Here is a 9,882-nt window from a genome sequence, read left to right on the forward strand (position 1 = left end):
CAGGTACGGATTAACAAAATGAATGCACACTTCCCTGGAGAGGTATTTCAAATGATCCCAATCCCAAATTTGGCACAATGTTGGTTCTTGCTGCCGTCAGTCTGCTGTCTGTATCCCTCTCAGTGCACCTTCCTTTCTGACCCCTTCAGTGGCATTCCATAATGCGTCTGGCTCCTCTCCTTTAAGATTCCAAACACACCCCTCGCTGCTAAACCAAGTGCTGCAGGGGCACGGCTGATAGGGAGTGTTTGCATTCAGGGCTTGTCTCAGCGCTATTGATAGACTTTTATTAACTTAACCAGATTGAAGATTTCCCTGGTTCTGCAGTTATTAGGGGATGAACCTTTTCACCTCCAGAACACAGAGGATTTGGCTGGATTTGGATTATAAGTGATGTATCTCTGCCTTCTTTCAAACTCAAAGAAGGGATGTTTTGAAGGGATGTCGGGCCTTTTAACTAGAGATACACTGAATGTGAAAATCAAGGCTAATACTGATGTTAAAATAATTGAGCTGATTGCTGTTCTAGTTAATGTTTTTACCCATCTTCTTCAAAAGTCTTTGTGTCTCTTTGTGTTTTTTAAACGAGTTTGTGACTTGATGTGTTTAAATTCTTGTTAGTATTCTCTCCTCTTTAATGTCACTGGATCGTTTCTTACAAACTGAATTGATGCTGATCTTTCAGAGACGCTGTAAGATTCCCACACCTTTTTTCTGCCAAATGAAAAACCTCCTCTATGAATCTGCAGTCCGGTACGATGGAGCCACATAAAGAAAAAAAAAATCTTAAATGTCAAGATTAAAGTTGTAAATTTGTAAGAAGAAGTCGTGAATTTATGAAAATGAAGTCGTTACATTTTCGAGAATAAAACCTTAAATGGATTTCTGTAAGGTTAAAGTTTATTCTGAAAGGTTGTATCGAAAGAGCAGCTGTGGGAAAATGATGAAAGGGGGAACCCTCAAAGCCATTTCCTCTGCCCCAGTTTCTTGAAGTATCTTTTCGGGGTCCTGATACTCATGATAATGTGATGCTGATGTGCCAAAAGATTTAGTATTTCCTTGTTTTAAAAACCTATATAAAGTATAACATCACAAGATGATTCACGTTCCTCCTTTTTGAACAGCCGGCTGTTACTCCTCTGATATAGGCCTAACTATAGACTAAAATAATGACTTTATTCTCATACGACTTTATTCTCTTACATTTATGACTATAATCTCAAAATCTGATTTTTTTCCTCCCTTTATGTGGCCTTAATAAGGCTCCGTAGTCCGGTATACTAAACTGCTAGCTTATATGTGACAGAGCAGATACTGACATTGATGCATGGCACATTATTTCACAGGGCTCATATCTGCTGATATCAACGTTCAACAGATGCTTCAGTTCATTCCTACTTTTTCACTTAAACTGTAGTCTCCCATACATACAAGAACACATGAGCATCCCACAAGGAGCATTGAAAGTCCATCAAGGAATTTAACATGGCATAGCAGTGGGATACCAAAGTACGAGTCTCACTTCTCATTCATAGAAACATTAGCAACTGACCCATGAAAAACATCATGACCTGGAGGCACATTAAAGAGAGAATGTTGAACACAAACAACAGAAATATGCATATCATGCAGCTTGGATTCTCAGTTCATAAGTTCAGCAGAGATAAACATTTGCAAAGGAAACATTCCAGTAATTAAAGCCTATACTTTGGTAATTAAAATATCCCCCCCCCCCATCACACTGCAGGGACTTGTTTTTTAGCAAGCTTGTAAAAGATAAAAGCTATTGGAAAAAAAAAGAGTTGTGTGTTTTCAAGCTAATTAACATTATGTGTCCCCCAAGTTGAAGATGAGACTTTTTGCATGCTGTATTGTGTTGCATAAGCACACGGCTGTCCCTCTGCACTCGTCACTTTGTGACACAGATCAGCACAGCTCAGAGCAGGATTGATGTGAGCTCAGTAACCAGAGTGGAAGTGTGAAGCACAGATACTATAATACAGCTCTCACATGGTGTTTGCAGGGGCCCGCTGACATTAGTTTAGCACATAATCGTGTAGATTCTGGCTGGTGTACCCAGTGGCATCTCAAGGTTATATCTTAGGTGTATTGAATGATTGGAATGTGACCTATCTCAATCGTGTAATATTACGGTTTGTCATTTTATCAGATTGCATATTTATATGTAAATGACATCCGTTTTTGGTTGTCATTTGGTCATTTCCTGCAGTAATTGCCTGAGTCCGCCTTGCTGTGGCTTTCAAATTTGCTTCCCATGAACAAGGGAATCTCATCACGTCTATAAATTTTGGACGTGATGAGGAAGACAAAAGCGGCTGTCACAGCGAGGACACTGGTAACTGTCTCCTTTCTTAAAAGAATGACACACGGCCTGCAGTTTTTATGGGCACGCTGTCAGACAAACAACCTTTGTTACATTTTTGACAGAGTCAGCACTCAGCATGTGTTTGCTGCCCTGTTGATGCATGCTGCATTTGAAACTTCTCTGTTGGATCATGTAGTGATAAAAACACCATTTCTTGCTTTAGCACAGAATTAAATGATTTTACAGCTGATTTAAGGACGATGAACAATTTGTCACGTGGTACAATCATAATTTTGAAACTACTTTGAGCTCATTTCTACTGATCCCCAAAGAGAATATCTGACTCTTTAGCTAAAATCACTATATGCTAACTAGCTTGTCTTAGACTTTGTCTGCAACTTGGCTTTGGTCAGGGAGCACACAGCTGCCTGCTGGTTTCAGTTAAGGCTAAACCAAAACAAATGGCTGAAAGCAGCTAAAAGCTAAAAAAGAAAGAGTCAGAGGATATTATATCGGCTAAAAGTAAAAGTTAGTTGATGTTAAAGGGATGCAGAAGAAGCAGTCAGGATCTATGAAGTCCATTTAAGCTCCTTCAGAGGGCGATATGGATTCACTCTTCACATGTAGAATAAATGAGTTGATATATTCTGTGTTACCACTGTGAAACTTCAGTCTGACTCATTTCAGTGTTTAGGTCTCTAACTCTGCAGGATGAGTGAAGAAACAACTGCATGTGACAGAGCAGGAGTTTCCATTTGTCACGGATCAATGACTTCCTTATTTGGGCGCTTTTAGCATAAGCATAGTTCACCAGAAGCACAGAATATATTTAAAGAAACAGTGACACTTTGAACTAAATGAGTAGAGTGATGGAGCATTTGATCTTAATCTACACTGTACACAAGGCGTGGTGGACCTTGATGTGTATTTCAAGACCACATAAAACAGTTTTACAATAATGAAATAATGAATAATTGTAAAAAATGTGTCATAAAATCAAAACGATGTGAGATGAATTTTAGACTCTTTGATAGATGATGATGCTGTAACATGATTTTGGTCTCCTGGCTAAATTGGATTGAGTAACAGAATCACAGAATGCAGTAAAACAGTTCTTTATTGGTGAAGAGGGTCACAAGTTCATCGGAATTGCTTTTGTTTATTCCTAAAATACTAAAGGTACTTTGTCCCCAAATTATAATGGGATTCCCACATGAGGAAATGGAGCATGAGTATTTCTTCACATCATGCATCTGTTTATCCTGCCTTGTTTTTTTTCTCCTCCTCTTTCCCGTCTCCCACACTCGGAGCTCATCAAGTAAACAGACATGTAGCCTCCAGGTTGATATCAATATGTATACTATATTTAATGTTGGCAGTTGGAATGTGACTTAAATGAGGCAGATTTAGGACATGTGGTCCTTCTGTTTGACAAACGTATTGTGTATTTGATTTAATGCGCGAGTGCTATAATAAATAGCCGGAGATGTGTTACAGAGGAGAAGTGATGCAGCAGTTGCAACATCAGGAGTGGGAGACATGAGCGTTTAAGCCTCCATGATGTAAAACTTGTTTCTCTGTTTTATGTAATCATCTTCAGCTTTGTATTAAATGTGAGATATAGAATTACAGATCCATAACACAATCAGGATGTGACTCATTCCTTTAAGAAGAGTATTCAACTTTAATGGGGATGCACAGCAAACCCCTGGGCATGAATTTAACCCGTCCACATCAGTGGAAGCTATCTTGTGCTTAATGGGAATCCATATTTTAGTCCATAATTAGACCCTGGAAAGCCTTGCCTGAGTTGGCGATTATGTAATGATTAATTGCATTATCTCCTACACACACACACGGATCAGGTATTAAGATGTGTAGGAGGGGTAAACACAGAGACAGGCACACTGACAAAGCCCTCGTGTCTAAAAAGCACTCCACCCAGTGCTGTCTGTAAATGAATTCTGTCCTTACAACATTATATCATCAGGAGAGACATTGGATGCAGGAGCCGGAGAAATTTAAAATCTTTCTAGTGTTCCAACTTCCTTTTATAAATAATAGATGGATCTTATAGTACATTCACATTGCTTTGACATTGCAAAAACATTGTGCTCTGCTGCACATTATTGTCGAACATTTCCATTTCATGACCGTGGTGGGGGGGTGGGGGGTATATAAAGAAGATGGAAGTAGTGACTGTGTATTGTGGTGTCAGTGTAGTTCTCTTCCAGAGTAGATTCAAACAGGAGCACCATGCCATCCTTGAGTCATACCCACCTCATGACACATTTTGACTAATAGCCTTCTCTGATAGAAGTGCAGAACAAGAGGGACACTTCTTTTTTTTCTATGATGCAGAAGGTGGCAATGTGCCGCTCTCACGCTGAATGCAACATTTAAGATGGTTGCTTGGATTTCAAAAGGTCAAAGAGGACAGTAAATAAGAGAATCCACCTAAAGGGAGAAGACAAATGTCAGGGCACGCTAACAAAAACACAGTGAGGAATCCTCACATTTTAAAACAGTGACTGGAAAATGGGAGCTATTTTCAGCTACCTGGAAATGTCAAATGTTTTGGAAGCTGCTCCGGCTCCGACTGGCTTGTGTTACACAGACATATTCTGTTACATTTCCAGACACAAAAATCAATGATGCTCAGGTTAATTCAAGGTTTGTTATCGTCTTTCTACCTCCTTTTAATGCACACACACCATTTGAAGCCAATGCATGTTTCCACATCTGTCAAACCCACATATTTAATGGATTCAACTGTATGTGGGTGACCTCATTCTGCGGGATTGATGCATTATGGGACCTTCCGATCAGAAGGAGTTCTTAATAATTTCTCCCTCCGTGGCTTAATGCTTATCAACATATCCTGCTGCTGATTAGGGCCGCATTCCTACTTTAATCCGGACAACTTAATTATACAGGAGAGATGTCCGACTTCCAAGCACGCTCTTATTCCGAGTGTGGTAAATCCAAGAGTTAATATTTGATGTTGCCAGCTTCTGTGCCATAGAAATTCTGTCTCCTGGGAGGGCCAGGGGGACATGCAGATTGTGAGTCATACACACACGCAAGAAAAACCTTGTTTACAGAAAATCTGACCCGAATCATACTATAAATGCAATACATATTTTTATAATGCAGAAAAACGTACAGTATATCTATATATTTTTTTAAATGCATCACACTGTTTGTTAAATCTATAAATAATGAACGGAACCTGCTGCTGCCATCTGCAGTCGTCACAGCAGGTGTTGTTGCCCTACAAGCACGGGGCCTGATTAATGTACTTAATATGCTCTCGTCCTAATAATAAAAATGTAGCAACAGACCATACAAGAAGTGGTTCAAGTTGCCATAGCAACCAACCTTTTTTTTTTTCTCCTGCTCGACTGTTTTCCTGTGAGTGGATGTTGCTTTGATCTGCTAGCCAGTGGCTAGGTGAGGAGTTTAACTGTGTTGTAACCAGCAGGAGAACTCTCCCTGTGGGGGAATAAAGAAACCCATCAAGATTGTTATCAACACTGGGATTACAGAGGAGGAAATATGTTGTAATCTGTTTGCACGACTTTATAATCTTCCAGGAATCGATTGCAGGCTTTAAAAAGATCTGCTGTGTATTTGGCTGCATGGCTTTTTTAAAGGACAGGGATGAAAAAAAGGGCATCTCTTCTAGATGTCTAGTTTTTCCAAACGTGTTTAATTTATATTTGCAGGATTGCTCTGCTAGACTGAGGGGCTTAGGTGTTGAATTCAGAATTTTTTAATTAAAAGATATAAATATGCATGTTAACCCCCGACAAACTCAGGTACTTTCAAATATGCAGGATCTGCGATGAATTATTAACAGACATTGTGAAATCTAAAATAGTCTTTGTGAATTATTCATCTGACATTCTTATGAGTTGCATATTTCAAACCACAGTGGAGACTGATTTGTTATCAAACATTGTTTCCAGAATTTGTAATAATTTCAGCATTGCTTTAAGTCTATGACCTTTTAATTTGTATGCAGAAGAGCTGTCAACTCCAAAACAGCTCCGAGGTATATCTGGGCGAGCTCAGCTGCAGCAGGTGGCTCTGCTCGGTGCTGCTAAGTAGACGCAAAATATCTTTTTGTTCATGCTTTCCACAAGGCCTATCATCTAGTTTACACCTGAGTGTGTCCTCACAAGAATGTGCTTTTTAAAGGACCTCTGTGCCTGTGGTGAGACACGCTGTGACAGTAAACATGCAACAGGATTCCCCTTCAGTCATTTCAAGGAATATATTTCCCTTTATTTCAAAAGGTCAACACATTCCCAATGTACCATCAAGCAGCCCACACATAAAGAGGTTTTCTCAGTCTGAACGTTGTGTTTAGTGATCTGCATGGAGTGTGTCAGGCCGGCAGTCACCTAAATGATAATGGCTGATGCTGCAGCAGTACATACAGCTGTGTTCAAGGTTCATCGGGGATTATCAGCGTTCTCTTTTGATGTGTGCGGAAGCATTTTAGTGCCAACCTCAGCTTTATGACACTTTTGTGTTGAGTTGAAGCACAATCCTTTGTCTGCTTGTTTTCTGTTTGAGCTTAGATTTGTGTCAGCAGTTCACATCTTTAGTTTGATTTACATCGTGGCAGAAAGAAGGGTTCAAAGCATTATGTGGTGTAGTAGTCATTTAAGCATTTGTATGGCCTGAAACATGCATACAAAAACGAGCATCTACAGTGATGCCTGCAGCTCTGTGATGCTGTTGAGTATGATAACAGCATGGCAGCTTAATCTTATCTACAAGTCTACCTTCTACTTCATACTTTCTGACCTTCATCAGTCAGATGAGTTCAGGGACTGACAATCCTGGATCCCAAGACCCTTTCTCTCTGTCTGTTCCAAAAGTCAGAACTGAATTGGGGGAAAAAGGCGTTTAAGTTTTCTGCTCCCTTTACTTGGAACAAATGACAAAAACAGCTGAAACTAAAAGAGCTGCTCTCGTTGGATGCTTTTTAAAGGATGTTAAATGGTTTGGAGGAGAACACATCTGGCTGTAGATGTTCTCCCTGATATGTTGACAAAACTTGTTTAAATTTGTAATCTAATCATGTATTTTTTGTATTTGTATGTTTAGTTGCTCGTTGTTTGTGGCCAGGACATTCTTGAACAACTTTCTTTTCTGGTTAAATAAAATGCTTTGTGGATGATACATGATATTTTGTTAATTGATCACAGGTTATCGTGAAGGGGGATATGAATGTCTGGACCACTTTAATGCAACCCATCCATCATCAGATGATCACACTTGTCTCTCAGTATCATGAGTGTTAACTTCATGGAGTCGTTAGAGGAGAAGTCGACAAAATCATTCAAATTCACAAACTGGAAACCATCAATACCAGTGCTGGTGGCACTTAGGGAAAGCATTTAATTGGATTTATTCAGTAGTGCCATAGAGCCAAAACTCTAGAAATAAGAGATATACAGAAGCACTACTGCTTCAGACTTGGTTGAAACTAGGATAATTAGGTTACATTAATATGGGGAGGCGTTGAAAAGTTTTTGAGTTATTCTCCAGGCATACCTTTTTGTGTGTAGAAAAATCAACAAGCCTTGTCAAAACTGCCGAAGTCTTTTAGTGGTTGGCTGGATAAATTTGACACATCTTTTGGGAGATCTGGGAAATCTTGGCTGTCAACCAACAATAGCCTGTCAATTATCCAGTCAAGAGTGAACGAGTGAAGTGGTGTCTTACATAAATGGCTTTGAGCTGCATCAGCATTATGAGAGCTGACACACACTGGCGGCTCGTCTTTTGCCTTGTTAGGAGATATGTAGCTGCACGATATTTAACACAAGGGGGGACTTAAAAGAACTGTTTTGATGCACTTGCCACCAGCGTGCAGTACACAGCCTTCAGCAAATAATGCTTCCCAGTGTGCTTAATGAGCAAATACATGAATGGTCAAATGTAGTTAATGCTGAGGCATTGAGATACCACTCTTTGAAGTGCAGCTTTTTGAATATTAATGATATTCATGACCTATTTGCTACTTCACTTTATGTTAATTCTTGATGGCCTTGCTGCCCTCCTGCTTTCACAGAGGAGATGAAGATGCTGTTGGCACAACAACAATATAATTAATAAGGGAGTGTATGCATAAACTTCGTAACAACAAGCAGGATTTGGGCTTTAATGCTGTATTTGCAGTTTTCTTTGGATGTCTGAACAATGTTGTAAATTAAAATCAATGTCAGGATCTCATTATATTTAAACAAATGAAACTCTGGGTGAAGACATTTGTTTGACAGCTTGTATATGGCAGCCCTCCCTTGGGTTCAGAAGATGCTTACCCAACACCCCCACCTTGCCATCTGTCTGGATCCATTGTAGCTTGTTGTAAATCCCACAAGGATAGTCAAGAGAGGCGGAAACACAGAAAAGTGCTTTCAGGAACCACAGCACACGCTCAGCCTGTCATGACAGCTGAGGATGACATGAGAGTCTTGCTATGCCTTGAACTATAGACTGTGTGAAAAGTTATCACTCAGTTGAAGTTTAATAGTGTCAGAGTTTCCACCAACCACACCAGGAGGAAAGTTTTTTACTTTTGGGGTTAGGCAACATAAATATCAAATTCTTAGTATTCTGACGTGCTGAAAGGCGCTTTACCAACATTCTCAACATCAGAGGAGAGGTCAGCTGTTAACTGATGCTAATATTCAGGAAAACAGTAGCACCTCAAGTAAATGGACTTGAATGTTAAATGGACTTGAGCTTATAGCGCTTTTCTAGTCTACTGATTACTCAAAGAGATTTTACACCACATGTCACACCTACACATTCACACACTGATGGTAGAGGCTGCTCTGTAAAGAGTCCATCAGAAGTAACTAATCTCATTCATACACATTCACACACTGATGGTAGAGGCTGCTCTGTAAAGAGTCCATCAGAAGTAACTCATCTCATTCATACACATTCACAGGATGCTGATGAAGCAGCGGGAGCAACTTGGGGTTAAGTGTCTTGCACAAGGACATATGGACATGTAGCTCGGGATTGAACCCCCAACCTTCTGGTTGAGAAACGACCGACTCTACAAACACAGCCACCCCATTGTTATATACAACTTTTCAAAAACCAGCATGTAGTAGTAAACTCAAATTAAGTAAAATATGATTATTTAATTTAATGTTTTAAAAAAATATATATTTAGCTACAATTACAATGGCAAGAAAAAACTTGAGCAAAACCAGGCTCATGATGAACAGCCATTTACCAAAACTGTACCTACAATTCTACAATTCACTTAGCAGACTCTTTTATCCAAAGCAACGTACATCAGAGAGTAAGAACAACACAAGCAAGGATCTAGAAAAAAGGGAACAATGTCAGTAAGAGCAAACGATCAGCTTTGAGTCTGATTGGACACACAGGTGCTGACAGGAAGTGACCAGAGGCAAAGCACAACATTGACGGCAGTTCTTGAGAGCTCTACCGTATTTGAGATGTATAAACCTTGCACAAAAAGTAAGGAAATTTGTGTTTGGTAGATTATTTATTTG

This window comes from Labrus mixtus, chromosome 13 (genome assembly GCF_963584025.1).
Source record: "Labrus mixtus chromosome 13, fLabMix1.1, whole genome shotgun sequence".
NCBI classification, from domain to species: Eukaryota; Metazoa; Chordata; class Actinopteri; order Labriformes; family Labridae; genus Labrus; species Labrus mixtus.